The sequence below is a fragment of the Etheostoma spectabile genome, unplaced genomic scaffold (assembly GCF_008692095.1).
Source record: "Etheostoma spectabile isolate EspeVRDwgs_2016 unplaced genomic scaffold, UIUC_Espe_1.0 scaffold00018829, whole genome shotgun sequence".
In the NCBI taxonomy this organism is placed as follows: Eukaryota; Metazoa; Chordata; class Actinopteri; order Perciformes; family Percidae; genus Etheostoma; species Etheostoma spectabile.
The window spans coordinates 1-16,230 of record NW_022604501.1 but is presented as its reverse complement, the minus strand read 5'-3'; the positions used below and the strand labels follow the sequence as shown (position 1 = coordinate 16,230).

Below are 16,230 nucleotides of genomic sequence, written 5' to 3'. Positions count from 1 at the left end.
AACAAAGTGTTTCCCCTTTGCTTTCTGATCATGGTTGGACATATGTAGTAGGAAAAATGAACCATTTCCATAATTTCATGTTGTCATTGGAGAAGGAGAATCCACAAATAAGTTGGGGGAAATGCAATGCTACCAAGCCACGGTCAAGGGGACCATTCACAATAGCTGCGGTCCGTGTAGTTACATTGTTTAAGAGGTGCATATCAGGTTTGGCTGACATGCACCTCTCCAAAAATGATCTTAAATAGATTTAATGAAACCAACACTTCATGAAGAGACATTTATTAGATCAGTAGAATACATCACCACCATCATCATCTTCATCATCATCATCATGCCAAAAAGCAGCAGCAGCAGCAGCAGCACTTCATTTCCTCACTTTCACTGTATATCCAAGACAGATGTGAGTTACTCTATATTTTCTCTTTGTAATAATGATCTTATCATTAGCCCATTTCTACTGAAAGTTCCACAACTCTGGTGTTGAACTTGTCTTGTTAGCCTTAAATTGCTTCCCAAGGGACAACTCCAGCTGTTTCTTATCATCCATCATGGCTTCCAAAAACAGATGAGGTTTGCAAACACTCACTACACAAGGTCATTGGACATACTGATGTGTTGCAATGTTCAACTGACATTGTTCAATGTTGTTCATTGTCAGTTCAGATCTGGGGACATATTAATCCACCGTGAGACCCTGTTTAGATCTTGTTTATATTTTGTGAGATCTTGTTTAGATCTTGGGTATATTTTCTTTATGAATACCTACCTCAGGAATGATCAATTATTCAGAGTCCTAACAGAAATAGTAAGTACATCTTTGAAATAGTTAATATTGTGTACTGCTTACCAAACAACAGAATAACGGTGACAACACCAGACCAGTATATCATTACTAAAGCGAAACAGGAACACTATTGTATTCACATGCACTAGTACACAGTGTCATACTTGTCGAACATAGACCATATTATTTACATTTACACAATGTTCACAGCTACATTCCAGGTTTGTGGTTTTGTGTGTGCATTTAATAACAAAGGATTGTTGTAATTGGAAAAACTAGAGTTTGTAATTTCACATGCAGTGAAATAAGGTTGTTACACAGCGCTGCCTGTAAAGAACATGAACATGAGGCAATGAATCTGGCAGAAAAAAATACAGTAAGGACACTGGATTATTGCTCAGTGCATCTGATATGTAATGCATGTAATATTGACCAATATTGATAAATAACATCCAGTCTTACTACAGTATTTGTGATAATAAAGTTATTTTAAGAGATTGGTCCTGTCAGATTAATTAAACCAAAGCCTGCACATATTTTCACAATATACATAATTGTATATCAATAAATACACATATAGTAGAAACAAAGTGTATGCAAATCAAATGAACAGGGAAGAGAACTCAGTATGAGATTTCATGCACTGAGATGATGCCGTTGGCAAACATCCCTTCTGTCTAAAGTGACAGTCAATGACTGTTGAAACTGAAAGGAGTCTGATGATTAAAACAAAAAATGATGAACAGAACAGAATAACAAAACCTGACTTTGTTTGGGAAGCTTATGTAGGGCATGGACACACAGGCTAGTATACAATCTTCCTGTATACAACTGCTTTCCAATGACTTGTTCTTAAATAAATGTTAAATACAACTGCAATCCATTCCCTTTAGTATGAGGAGACGCCATAGAATACAGTATTTACACATCTTAGCTACATAGTTGTATTTGTTGACAAATGGTGACCTCTCCTCCCATTTTCTTGCAGTGCTTGGGCATTTTTTCTTTCTCATGTTGAATGATTTATCCATCTATAATACCAAAACTGACTGAACATCCAAAGAACATATGTGCTTTCCATGAGCTTCACTTATTTTGTGCTTATAACTGCACTGCAAGTCCATTTACTCTCAGTTTTTTTTAATACAATCACACCTCCTCTTCTTTCATATTTGTGAAGTAAAAAAAGAAATGATCATATACTTGTTTCACACTGAAAAAGACACATAACTTGCATGCCATGAGACAATGCCATTGACATCTCAATGTGAAGTCTGTGATATCTGTATGGATGGGTAAATGTATCCAGTTATTGTGCCGGTTGACACTGTCCCTCTGCAGTGTTCAGGCCACATAGGCCAGCTGAGATAATATGCTTGAATGGTCTGGCGTGATACAACATCCTGTTTCCTGCTGTCCTCTGTACTGTCGTACTGTAAACATGGCTGCCCACGCACAGAACACACCAGCTGGCAGATCAGGCCAGTATTACCTTTAGTTCCAGTTTAACTTTTCTATCCAGTCTTTGTGGATGATGTCTGTTTCTCAGAGTCAAGGAGAAAAGTGGGTAGGTTAATCAGGGTTACAGAATGAGGTTGTGTTTGCAAGTTTGGGTGTTAAAAGTCAAGGTTTATAAGTCAGACACTGCGGGGAGCCCTCTCTAGTTCATGGGTCCTGCGGTTGCGTCCCTTCTGCCTCTCTTGCAGGTGTTTCCACTTAGCTGCCAGCCCTTGAGCATGCATGTGGGTGCGAGGGTTCACAACCTTCTGCTGCTGCTGGTGTATTTGTACTTGCTGTACCAGGTGAGCTTTTTGTCTCCTGTGCTTTCTCTCCCTTTTCCATACCTGCTCACAGAACTCATCCACACTGTTGAGAGTCGGGTGATTGACCAAAGAGAGAAAGTCTCTGTACCACAGCTTTTGATTGGGAGTTTCTTGAGGTGGGGGAAGATCCGATGCGGGGACGCTGAGTGCGGCCTCTTCATCGCGATGTAGCAGATCCTCCAGGCGCTCGCTGTCAATGACCTCTAAGGTCACTTTCAGAAGCATCTGCATGAAGCCATGCTCCACCGCCTGGCACAGATACATCCCAGAATCCTTCTTGTTAAGTGTCCTAATCAGTAGGCCCTGGTCTGTGCGGATAAAACGTTCTTCCGATTTGATCTACAGAATGACAGAGACAGAGTCAAAGACAAAGCGATAAAGCCAGACTTATATGACATTCACCATTTCCCAAAAAATCTAATTAGCTGTGTGTCAAGGCTGTTTTGATTAAACAACATTTATTTCACTTGAATCAACCATGGCATTAAATCTTAATTAATATGAATAAATAATATGATACTGTATTATCTAAAAACAATCATTATTACTATCATTATGTATCTGGTCTGCAGACAGATTTGTATATGAGTCTTTTTCAACAAAATAGATGAAGTGTGTGCTGAGGTAGTTCCAACCTCTTGCTTGTGGTCATCAGTAGAGCGTTGATATTGCCAATATGTCAGAGCTCTCTGGGACTTGGGACTGCACTCAAGGAAAGTACTGCTGTTCTCCACACCATACACAGTTTTATCCACGAGAGTCGTCTGCCCACTTAGTTCATCTAGATGAAAAATAAGAATATATTAGTCACCCAAGTTCATCCATCCATCCATCCATCTTCATCCGCTTATCCGGTATCGGGTCGCGGGGGCAGCAGCTCCAGTAGGGGACCCCAAACTTCCCTTTCCCGAGCCACATCAACCAGCTCCGACTGGGGGATCCCGAGGCGTTCCCAGGCCAGGTTGGAGATATAATCTCTCCACCTAGTCCTGGGTCTTCCCCGAGGCCTCCTCCCAGCTGGACGTGCCTGGAACACCTCCCTAGGGAGGCGCCCAGGAGGCATCCTTACCAGATGCCCGAACCACCTCAACTGGCTCCTTTCGACGCGAAGGAGCAGTGGCTCTACTCCGAGCTCCTCTCGGATGACTGAGCTTCTCACCCTATCTCTAAGGGAGACGCCAGCCACCCTCCTGAGGAAACCCATTTCGGCCGCTTGTACCCTGGATCTCGTTCTTTCGGTCATGACCCAGCCTTCATGACCATAGGTGAGGGTAGGAACGAAAATTGCCCGGTAGATCGAGAGCTTTGCCTTCTGGCTCAGCTCTCTTTTCGTCACAACGGTGCGATAAATGGAATGTAATACCGCACCGGCTGCTCCGATTCTCCGACCAATCTCACGCTCCATAGTCCCCTCACTCGCGAACAAGACCCCAAGGTACTTAAACTCCTTCACTTGGGGTAAGGACTCACTCCCTTATTTATATTAATAAGTTAGTTAAAGGAAATGTGCACGTTGTTTGTGCAGATATTGGTTGTGATGATGGATACATGTTATGTTCTACTGCCAGCTTTTGTGATTATTAGTGATTTTCTGTATGATATTATCCCTGCTATTCTGCTTTTCTTTGACAGAAATGTAAAAAAACATTGTTTTCTAACTACTGCCTGAGGTAGGATCCTGTTTTTTTCAGAATTTTTTCAGTGACTGCATTATACATTATTTATTTCAAATCTCTTGTCCCTTTCTTCTAGTATATATTATATTATTATAGTATTATATAGTCAAATAGGTGTAATACTATTCAGTCAGGGAGATTACACTGTATGGACAGTTTTTTTCTGATTGGTCTCCTGATCCTTGTTGTAAATGTTTGTCCTTTCTTTATAGAGTCCTGTAGTTGGGTAAAATGTATAATCAAAAGTGTTATACTACTAGTGAATGGGTAGCAACAGGTTACAGTATTTTTTGTGTGTCTGAATCACTCCTTCATAGAAGCTTTCAATAACTGTTCCTTTCTTTGTTCTTTACACTAAATGAAATACATATAATCACAGTCTATTATACACAAGTGTTAGTCTTGCTTTTGGACTAAGACCACTAACAGGGCAGTATAGTGAAGGGTTTGACATCAGACAGGAGGCTTGGAGGAATCCTGACCATGTTAATTAGAAGCTTCACATGGACTGACTCTAATCTTCACACCACCAGAGACACATAAAACACACACATTCAACTGGCTTCTCTACGGTTCACATCGCTACTGGAAAGGCCAACAGCAGCGTTGGGATCATTTTTATGTTCAAAGAAAAATAAATCCTTAAAACAAAAGCTCTCCTCAATTTATAATTTGGAAATACAATAAAAATCCCATATGGTATTAGTCAAATTAATTATGTCTGTACTGAAACCAACGTTAAATTATCTTATTACACATTGCCCTTATTTTACCATAGTTAGTAAAATAATGTTTTTTTCTTTATGTACCATGGTGTTGCAGATCTGAGCATTGTGTGAGTGGGTCTCCATTTCTGATATCTTGCCTCCTTGTTCTCCTGCAGAAACACAAATATAAACACTTTAATGAGTCAGCAGATACACTGGCTTCTTTGTACTGCATGTGTGTGTGTGTGTGTGTGTGTGTGTGTATATCTGTGAGAGGAAGAACAACTGTTTGCAGGGAGTTTGTGTGTGTGTAGGTGCATGTTTGAATGGTGTTTTGATGTGCAGCAATAGTAGAAGCCAACACAAATAAGTAAACCAACAGCAGGCAGCCCATAGCAGCGTAGAAAAGCTTTAATTATAGGGCTGTATGACAGAGGAATTCTAACCTAATCAATCATTTCAGCTTGTTGTCTCACTGGGTTGCAAGAGATGGAGTTTCAGGTACGATGTGAAACATAACCCTCAGGTTATTTTCTGTAAACAATAAATGAAGAAGCTATGGAGACACCAAAAACAAATTGGTAACTTCTTCCCCCTCTTCTTACTATTGTTCTAACCCCAACACTATTAATTGGATGTAAGAGTTTGTTCTGGCTGTGTTATGTTTAAAGGTAGGACTCTGGAGTCCAACTAACAACCTGAACAGGACACTGTGCAGCTAAGCATTCAAATCAATAAGCCCCATGGAGCTATGAGTGGGAGGCTGCACACAGAGCACCACAGGTACACACATACATGAACACATACAGATCAGTCCATCACTCCAACCTTGCTAACACCAAACCTCTAAAACCGCCCTCACCCCAGGTTCACCCAGACAGCCTCCAGACATCACAGACGTTGGGTCTCATTTACAGTAAACACATGAGGCAGGTTATATTTCTAGCTCTCTGGTAGAAACACGACCCTCTACCTTTAGGGGCTTTTGGCAAATATACAAAGCCTGCACTATGAATGTGCCCAAGCTCCAGCCCTGCATTGCAGTCTGACTGCATATGTCCTCAATCACTGCGTTAAAAGCCTGGTATATAATCCGGTTTTACTCCTGAAAAAACATTCCTAATTCCTAAACAAGCATGATTAAACATGTGTTGTACATTGTACATGTTCAAATCTAAAGCAGGTTGATCTTATGCAATACACAAACACACCTCTCTTCACATCCGAATTGTGCTACTTGCATCGGTTTCAGTTTCAAGAATGTCCTGATTATCCAAAGAATGCATCAAATCCAATGTGTAAACATAAGTTTGTGTGTTAAATTACCTGCTGTTGATTGGAAGTATTATATTGCATTTGAGCCAAACTTCAAAAATACCAGCTCAGTGTTTTGAAGCGCTAATTAGTTGCTGTGTACAAGGTGTCAGACAGCTTGTAAAACACAATGGCAGGGTGACGACATGACATGAATGTGTAAGTATATATTCAGTACCTCTTAGCCATGGGAAAGTATCTGGAGCACTCAGTGCCGTCCCATGCACAGTAAGGGTCCCTTGCCAGGCAACATTCAGCACAAGCCTTCCCATAAACCTCACACCGGTGCAAAGGCATCTGGGACACACCAATGTCTGAGCCCAGATACAGTTGTTGCTGTGAGGGTAAAAAAGAGAAAGACTTAATTTCAAAATCTGATATTTTATATTTAGGTTTTACATTTGGAAGAGCGGCACTTTCAGTAATACGCTTAGCTTGTGTGGTTCAATGAAGCGAAAATACAAGTCAGGAATGTGAACAGACCATCTTATTACAGGTGCTCAGCACCCTCCTACCTGTCAATTACATGTCTCATTTTGTCTCTCCCTGCCATTTAAGTTGACGTGCTAACTGTTGCTGAAAAGCCAACAATTGAGATCTGTGTGCCTTAAAGTGTTTCATCTCAAAGTGTTCTAAACAACTGCTTCTTTGTTCTGTGTTTAAGGGAGGTGGTTCATCTTTCAGGAAACGCTCTCACTCTCTAAGAGACAGGTTTTTCAGACACATGCAAAAACAATATAATAAAAATAATATTTTCATATTTCCCTAATCCAATCCGAAGGCTTATCTCCAGCCTTCCCTGAACTCAGTTACTGAGGTCATCTTTCTTTTCAGACTTATCTTGATACAAGCTTGAGATCTCCTTGTTGGCTAAAGTCCTTTGATCTGCTCCTCCTTTGATGTGTTGCTATAGTTTCTTTATAGATGCATTAAGAACTACAATGAATACCTGTTTTGTTGACAGTTCCATTGCTGTAATGGCTGTTGGCTCCTGCACAAATAATAAATGACACATCAACAAATTTATCAGACAACACTTGCAGATTCTTCAGTTGTCCTTTAACTTTTAAGTGATGAGAGAATGTCTTACTCTGAAGACAGTCATTTCTTCCAATAGGACTTCCTCCAGGTCGTGCCAGGAGCCTCTGGGGATGGATACGACTTTCAGTATCGTCCCCATGTCTAGCAGACAAAGGAAGCAAACATGCCTTGAGTGATCTATTTCAATTGGGCAATAAATCAGGTTAGTTTACAGTATACATGTATGCAAATGTAAATATAGGTGCATACCTGTGCCTATGAACATGACATCATACTGGCCATCTTCTGCTTCTACTTTGTCCACCACTATCTGGGTGAACTGGTAGTCCACATCTGTTTTGATTATGATTGGTCGATTGTTAATGGGGTAGACAGAGTTAAACATGGCTGGGTGGCTTCTGGCAAAGGTTACGACTTCATCAGGAAGGTCCTTGGTTGTATCAAATCCGCCAAATGTTTTGCTTGGGCACTGTGAAGAAAATAGTTCATAGTTATAACAATTACAGTAGGACATGATTGAAAATTAATTGTCAAGATCAGATCAGAACACACTGACATCCCAGTTAAGCGTGTACTCACTGTGCCGGGCCGTGGGTAAGGAACACGTCCCTGGAAGGGCACCCACTGATAGTTGGGTCCATCTCTATGAGCGTAAGGACCCAGGAACACTCTCCTAATGTCTGTCATGCTGTACATACACACAGCTGAACCTTTGAAGATGTTGCTAAGGGGCAGTAAAATGAGTCAGTTAAGGAAAGGTCAGGTTCTCGTTGAAAACACAAATCATGCAATCCGTAATGATGATGACCAAAACTATTTCCAAGTCAGCCACAGTACCTGGAAGTGGTAAATACTGCATAGATGATCGGGCTCTTAGGATCCTTCGTGCTCATGAGAAAAACATCCTCTGAAAGCCAAAGAGAGTGCACTATCTATTACAGAAATATTCTTCAATGAAAATAAAGCATTTCATCTTCAGGAAATAATGCATGAAACACGTTTCAAGGTGTGGAGCATTCACTTACGTAGTTCATCAAAGTGTGTGTCAATTCCATTACTGCCAGGCACAGAGCAAATAAGTCGAGCCTTCAAGAAAGTGGTCCACTTATTTACCAGACTCCTGTGGCCTCCCAGGTCATTCTGTTGGACAGATAAAAAAAAGCGTAAGCTTGCATTGCCTATTTCCATACTGCTGAGCTGTGAATGTATGACTCACTACCTCTGGTTGAATTTGGTGTGGCTGCATATACAGCATGATAATTGCCTACTCTGTTCAATTTATGTTCTTAATTATCTCCCTTCATTGATGGTGAAAAATCTAATATATAAAACTTTACACTTGTAAGGCAAGGCAAGGCAGCCTTATTTTTATAGTACAATTCAGCAACATCAGACATCATCCTCATGATAAATAATGGATTTTTCTAAATGGTGTGTTTTCTAAATGCTGTGCGAATGTGAAGAAATATGACTCTCTCTAAAGTTCTATGTTCCAGTACACACCCTAATAATATATGTCTGTGTGCCTCACAGTTAAGTGTTTGTTTTCCCGAACATGGCACACAAACAGAGGCAAAAAGTGCTGGCTCATAAAAACTAATCCCACTTAGTGTTGATTTATGACAGTAAATTAGAATATGTCCAAATTTGCATTGGGCCAAATTAATAGCACATCTTGCATAATGGATGGCTTGTCTTTTGTTGAGCATAGCAGATTCCTGACATACTGGGTAATCAGGCTGTTATGACAGAGTCACGATATGCAGCTAAATGGGAGGTTGAGACTGGACATTATTCGCTGATCTAGAGTCAGCCTGGTGGATTCCGGCTTTATAAATAAAAATAGGATTTGGAACGTTAAAGCTGATAGAAGGCCAGTGATTTAACATAACCATCCCCTGGAGCCAAAGGGTGTAGCAGACCCAATCAGTGCCAAAGCCTGGCATTACGATAACAGCGCAGGCCTTGACAGCGCCTTTGCCTCTCAGGTTCTGGTGACATTTAACATTTTGCTCAGGTTTCTGTCTTCAGGGGCTAATTGTACCACACACAACAAAGCCCACTCTTCTCCAGGCTAAAAATAATCACAGATAACAGCCGCTGAAACCTGCCATTATGAAAGCCACTCAGACACCCGTCAAGTGTTTTTCCAGATACAGAAGCTATTTCACATGTCCATGTGAGAGTGCGTGCGCCTTTGTCTCTCTCCTTTGTGTGCATCTGAATTTTTCTCCGTGAGAGCCATCTTGCATGAGTGTGTGTATAAATGGACATGTGGTTTGTGTGTGTTGATGTGTGTGTGCATACTTTGCAGAGCTGTCCGATGCGAGCATGTGTGGCCTTCCCAGCGTGCTCGCCATCTAAAGCGTTCTCTTTGAAGAGCAAGTAGATTTTGTCATCTTCTGGTTGTCACTCTCTGGAATCAGATGAACACCAACAAACCTGGGATCTGCAAAACATAGAGAGAGACACACAAACATCAAACAGACAGGATAGAAAACACAAGAGCACTGGACAAGGACAGCAAAGTGTATCCCTTCATTTAAAGTGGCTTTGTCATGTTGAGCCTGTTAAGTAATAACACAAGTTAATATTGAATTCTAAACTCCACAGGCAGCCATTGGAGAAAAGCCCACTTGAGTAATGTACTCCTTGCTCTTTGTTAAAAAAAAGGTTGCAGCAAAGCTACACCTCTTTGGCTGAACAAGAAGAATGAATTCATTTCTCAGTCCTTTTAAAAGATAGAATATGTTTCTTGATATAAACAGACACACAAACAGAGACAAGGGTAAATCAATACTCAGAGACCACTGCAGGGTTGACAATAACAAGGACCTCTGTTTTATCTATCTGTCTGTCTGTCCATAGTGCAATAGTGCATAGTGCAGGCAATCCTTTAGGTATTTTGTTTGCTGATAAAAAGAACACCATGTTTAATATACAAGTGCAGCTGAGTGTCATCCACTTAAAAGTGGAAAGCTATTTTAAAACTACTAATTAACAGGCCTGACAGCAATATATAAATAGAAAATAAAAGAGGCAATCCCTAGGTCAGAACTGAGCATCAGACTTGACATCACCAACCGACAGTGGAAATGTTCAGCATAGTAAATGTAAAGACTTACTGACTAACAGACAAAGTGAAGGACCCCAAAAGTATTACGTATTTGAAACTGCTTATGAATACGATTATACTTGGACAGGTATTTTCCTATTCGCTCTCACCATTAAGCCACCGAGAATCATGTTGCTCCGTCCTGATTGGGTGATGCTTTCCAAGAGTGCGAAAGATGGCAAAGTCCCGCCCCATGAAGTCAGCTGATGTCCCAGCGTACAGTTCTCCATCTGATAGTAGAAGAATGAAGCATGCTAGTTTAGTAACACCAGATGATGAAACAATCCGAGGTGATTCCCCCCTGTGATGCAGGTGTAAAAATCTGAGAAAGTGTTCAGGGACTTAGCAGTACAGGTGGACACAGAGTTCTTGGAGAACAATGACAGTGATGGATGTGATGAACATCAGGAGTGTGAAATTGACATTAACACAGTAGGCAGGGCTGAGAAGGGAAGCACGGAAGGGTGAACGCATGGAGTGACACACAAGGAGGGACAGGACAGAGGTGTGAGACTGGGGGAGTACATAATAATGCTGGTGAGAGCGGAGAGAGAAAGGGAAGAGGAGATGAGGGGTGATGGGCTGGAAAATGGCCATCTGCTAGATTAAACAATGTGATATAACACAATGTGACTGGCAATAATTGGGGGTAGAGAGGGAAGATGCTCACATAGTCCTGCTTTATTTGCCAACAGTGGGGATTCAGTGCAAATAAAGCTCAATATAGTGGCATCCGCTATGCACGCCCAGAATTTAAAGGAGGTAAATTCAGATTGAAATAGAGTTTACAGTCCTGCCAATGAGGGTTTCCAGTGTGTATATACAAACTACAGAGCAGATCCGTTGTAATGAATGACAGATATGCCCTGTTCTGTTATTCACATTTTATACCCTATGTGTCTGCTGAAATGAAAGAGCAAGGCAGAGGGTGTTTTCAGGACTCCCATATTTTTATATGACCTGGCTGTAACACCCAGAAAAACAGCACAGTGTGTCGGTTAACTCACCAATTAACATGGAGGCAGTGAGCAACTTGGGGTCGTAGGGACTCTTCCCTCGGCCATTTTCTATGAGAGGCTCCAGTCGGAACACACTGTCCTGGACATGAAGAGACAGAAAGTTACAGACAGGCGTTTTAAACAGGCAAATTAATAGTTAATTAACGGAGCAGATAAAGAATACATTATGTGACATTGCCATACAGTGTAAAAAAACACGTTTTAAAAGGACAAATCTGAGGTATTGGAGAGACTTAGGTTTGGAGTCAAGGATTTGGAATGAAAACAATAAATCTCATCGCTCTCTGTGACTTGGTGACCTCTACAATCATAGGAAAGCCATTAGATGAAATACATTTCTTATGATCCCTATACAGTAGATGGCTTTTCTCAGAGATATTTCCTGCATTTAATTGTCTCTAAATAGCCGTCTAATGAATAGGAAACGCACATTTATAAGCCTGACTCAGAGACATTGGAGGAGAAGAGAGCAATTTCCTTCGCTCCTACTGGAATGAACACACACATACACATTAAGCAGTTCCACATTAGAGTGATGAATTGGAAATCTTGCAGACTTTGAAACCCTATGTGTAATTTTCCACCTCATTTTGCTGAATGAAACCATTTTATGTACTTCATACGAATCAGAATATACTTATACTATACACCGGACTACACATGGTCCTTTACAACTTTAAATATTTAATTTTATTATGATATAAAGCCCGTTTTGGTTTTTATATACTGTAATGCTAACATGCATTACATCGTGTAGACAATGTAATGTGAGCCTGTACCTCTGTTTTCTTGCCCACCTCCAGGTAGGAGCACACAGGGTGGAAGGCTCCTGTCCCACACACATAGAGATGGGTCTGGTTGAACGGCTGCAACACCTTGATGAAATTTGAGCACTCCCTCTGATTGATCAGAGACAGAGAACAGAAAGCAGGATGAATAATCAACTTTTGACACAAAACTATATTCCAGTGAAGTCAGAATTTTTACAGTCTTTAGTTCCACCGCAGCTTGTTGTGTTAGCAAAAAGTGGTGAAACAGCTGGATAAATGAACAGGTCAGACCTCACTAAGAGCCCTGGTGCCGAGGAAAATTCACGACTTAAATAGAGAAATCTGTAATGATAACAGAGCAAAGCTTACTGTAATGTCCTGTAATCCCCCAGAAAATGGACTATACAACTCTAGCACTGTGCTGAATAATAAATCTGGAAATAATATTATGACCAAACTAAGCTTTATTATCCATGACTCTGTATTTGTTTCACTTCATCTTCATACAGTACAGCACTCCCACCCCAGCTCCACCCGGACACACATGCTACAGTCTTTCTCTCTGAACTCAATGATGTCTTTCACTGCTGGCTTCAGATATTTTATGCACATGAGCTGTGTAATTTACCATGGAATAATTGTGAAAGCCATACAGGAGGGATTTAGACTATAGAAAAACAAAAGAGGCGGTAGACAAAAGTCAACCATATAATCCACTGGATACCAATCAAAGTAATGGAGGCCAACATTGGCTTACTGTTATTCTGTCATTAGAGTATACAAAAGTGATGTTCTTCTACTGGGACCTTCTGTCAGTTTGTTTTATGATTATGATCATTGTAGGAAACATTTATCACAAGTGTTTTTCTGGATTGTAATGTGTGTGTGTGTGTGTGTGTGTGTGTGTGTATGTGTGTGCGTGCGTGTATTTGTGTGCGTGTGCATGTGTGGCACATCAGGCATCTGTTTATGTTGTATGCATTGCTATGTTGCCATTTGGCTTATTTCCTTGTACTTTAGCAGTACATGCCTGAGCAGACCTGACCTCAAATAAACTGAATGTGTCATCACATATTAAAAATAGAGAGAAAAACAGAATAGCACGACACATAATGCATGACTGGCTTACTAGGTCATCAGCAGATAGCACCCTCTGTTTGCGTAAGCTTTTGTTGTCATTTAAGCAGCTGTCTTTGGATTTACATGGCCTATGGTGAATGGGCCTAGTGATGAGCATTGTTACAGGCAAAAGAAATAACACGTGACTATGCATGATGTCTTTGCACTGTGGTACCTGTCATACCTCTGAATATTTAGCATGCTGATACAGACTGATGACTTAAACCATGCCTGAGTGTCCAACATACCTTACATTGGCAGGTATGTAATGAATAGTAAATAGTATGCAGATATCTTTAAAAACACAATCCCACTTACAATCTAATCACAAATGTTATCCACATGGCTTTTACAAAAATGTCTTGGATTTGGTTTTAGATTTTGTGCAGATGAAAGTAAGCTCACACATCAGGCATATGGAACTTTGTTAATCTGCAGCATGAAGCACAAAATATGATTATTGCACCTAACCAGAAAATATTTTCCCTTCTACTACTTTTAAGTTCGCAATTTAAATGTGGACATTGACTTTGGTTAGGCTATGCAATAGCTACAGCTTTCTTTTTTCTCTTTCTTTTTTCTCAGTTTCCTTTTTTTTGTGTAACGGTCACCCTTTCACAGCCATCTATCTCTTTCTCTCCTCCTTGCTTATATCTTTTGAAGTGTTTTGCTTACGTACTTCAGGGGACATCAGCAGACTCACTCTCCATCTCCTCCACCTCTCTCCACCTCTATCCACCTCTCTCCACCTCTCTCCACCTCTCTTTAATCTCTCCTCTCCTCCGACTCTATAACAGAAAGACCACCCCTCAGGGCACCCTATTCATCCATGCCACAATGTTTACAGAAAACACACAAAGGACTCATGGCGCTTTAAATCAACCATACAGAAGGGCAGGATAGCTGGGCCAATATCCAGGCAGAGAAACTGAGGCACACAGCATTGCCATGATTTTACATTCCAGCTATTGCCTTAGCTATATGGAAGATAGAATTCATAATACATCTTAAGAGGAGCAGAGACAACCTCTCAGCGTGTTTACAAAGATTTTTACCACACCACACAAGGTGCTCTAAACCGGACACAGCCACAACAGGATGTGAGGCCTGGCTTGTCATGCAAAGGTTGAGTGAGGTAAAATTCTGAAAAGGCCTGGATCATAATCCCACAAAACTGTTTTTTTTCTTTTTAGATCCAACTTTAAATTCAGCTTGTTGAATTAAATACAAAAGTCTTGTCCTAAACAAATAAATACACTGTTAAGCTTTAGAACTGAAATACCAGATGTGTTTGTGGTGGTTCTTTTCTCAAACGTGTTACTGTCCGGTGCAGGATGAGAATAATCCTCGTAATTATGTAATTTTGGAAAGGTTATTTAGGTAATTAGTTAACTAATTACCATGCATACCAGCCACAACAATGTACCTGTACGGAGTGACACCAGTTTATCTAATTCAAATGGGGTAATTAGCCTTTCCACTTGAAATACTGCAAACTATTCTGTCTGAAGGATCCTTTTATAGTAAGCCAATCAAGCCAACCCTGTTTTTATTTGCTCCCTGAGGTTTAATAACATGGGAGCACAAATGCCTATGATCCCTGATATGTGACAGTATTTTTTTTCCTGCAGTAATATACCAATAGGTCTGGCAGAAAGCACAGCAATTTCCCTGGCCTCCCTCTATTAAAGGCATGCCCCAGAGGCTTGATAAGTGATTAAGGTAAAATTATGGCTCTCATCTTGGCTCTGAGATTATGATCAGTCCTACAATGAGCGAAGCGTTTGATGTCCATTTGACTGATTGGATATGTCAACCACCAACAACCTGAAAGGTAAGATTAATGTCATACTGAATAATGGAGCACACATACAATATGATCCCAGTTTAACTACAAGGGAAGTTTACTTTGAGTCAGCAGAGTTGCACTTCTTTCGTAGCACAGAAGAACAAAGACATTTAACAACATCTGTCGGACTGGAGGGGCAAAATGCTGACACCCACTTGCAAGATGGATGGTTTTAGTTTCTCACCGAAAGATCTTTTCCTGCCCCCTGCATTCATCTCTTCTGGTGGAGAAGCGGCCAGGGATCTGCAACACACACACACACACAGTTCCTGTGCATGTTTAGAAGAATCACCCTCCTCCCCGTATCAGTTCAATAGAGTGAGTCGATACAGCTCCTGCTTGTGTGCACGCATGTGTATATTTGAGGATGTTGGGGTCACAATGCAATTGTTATCCACTTTGTTTCAGTTTACTCCATTATTCATCCAGGTGTGCAAGAGCAGCTAACATGCTGCCACAGCGTGTGATCGTGTGCGACAGCCCTGGTCGGAAATATTCATTAGATTATTTTCTGTAGAAAAAGAAAGACTGTTCCGAGATACCTGAACCCCTGACTGGCACTCTGGATAGCGATGCCACAAAAGTCAGTCATTAAGTCAGTCAGAAACACAAAACAAACTTAAATTATGATGAAATGATGGACGGATGAAAGCACCAGACAGACTGACTGAAAGTAAAATCTTGTTTTACCTTGTGTAGTCTCTGCTGATATTGAGGAGGGTGAAGAGAAGATGTGGTCCTTGGCTCCCACAACAAGTCTTCCTTTCTCCTCGTCCAACAGGAAGGTGTGGTAAGCCGAACTGTTGGCCAGGCCTTCAAACGTCACAGGGTTGTTAGACTCCAGCATGTCTGCATGAAAAGTGATCATCAGCATAATATGATAATCACTTTGTAAAAATCACAGAAACTGGCCAGCATGTAAGTTAAAACGAATCCATCAGGTTAATATTTCAATGATTTCATTACATTTCCATGGGTGTCTGAAAGACACAGCCTGGTTTTAGAAAGCT

General features: G+C 40.8%; 1 pseudogene; it reads right to left on the bottom strand.

Annotated features, from left to right (window-relative positions):
• Nucleotides 1-265: 265 nt before the first annotated feature.
• Nucleotides 266-16,067, bottom strand: LOC116682685 (semaphorin-3ab-like; annotated as a pseudogene).
• Between the last annotated feature and the right edge of the window lie 163 nt (nucleotides 16,068-16,230).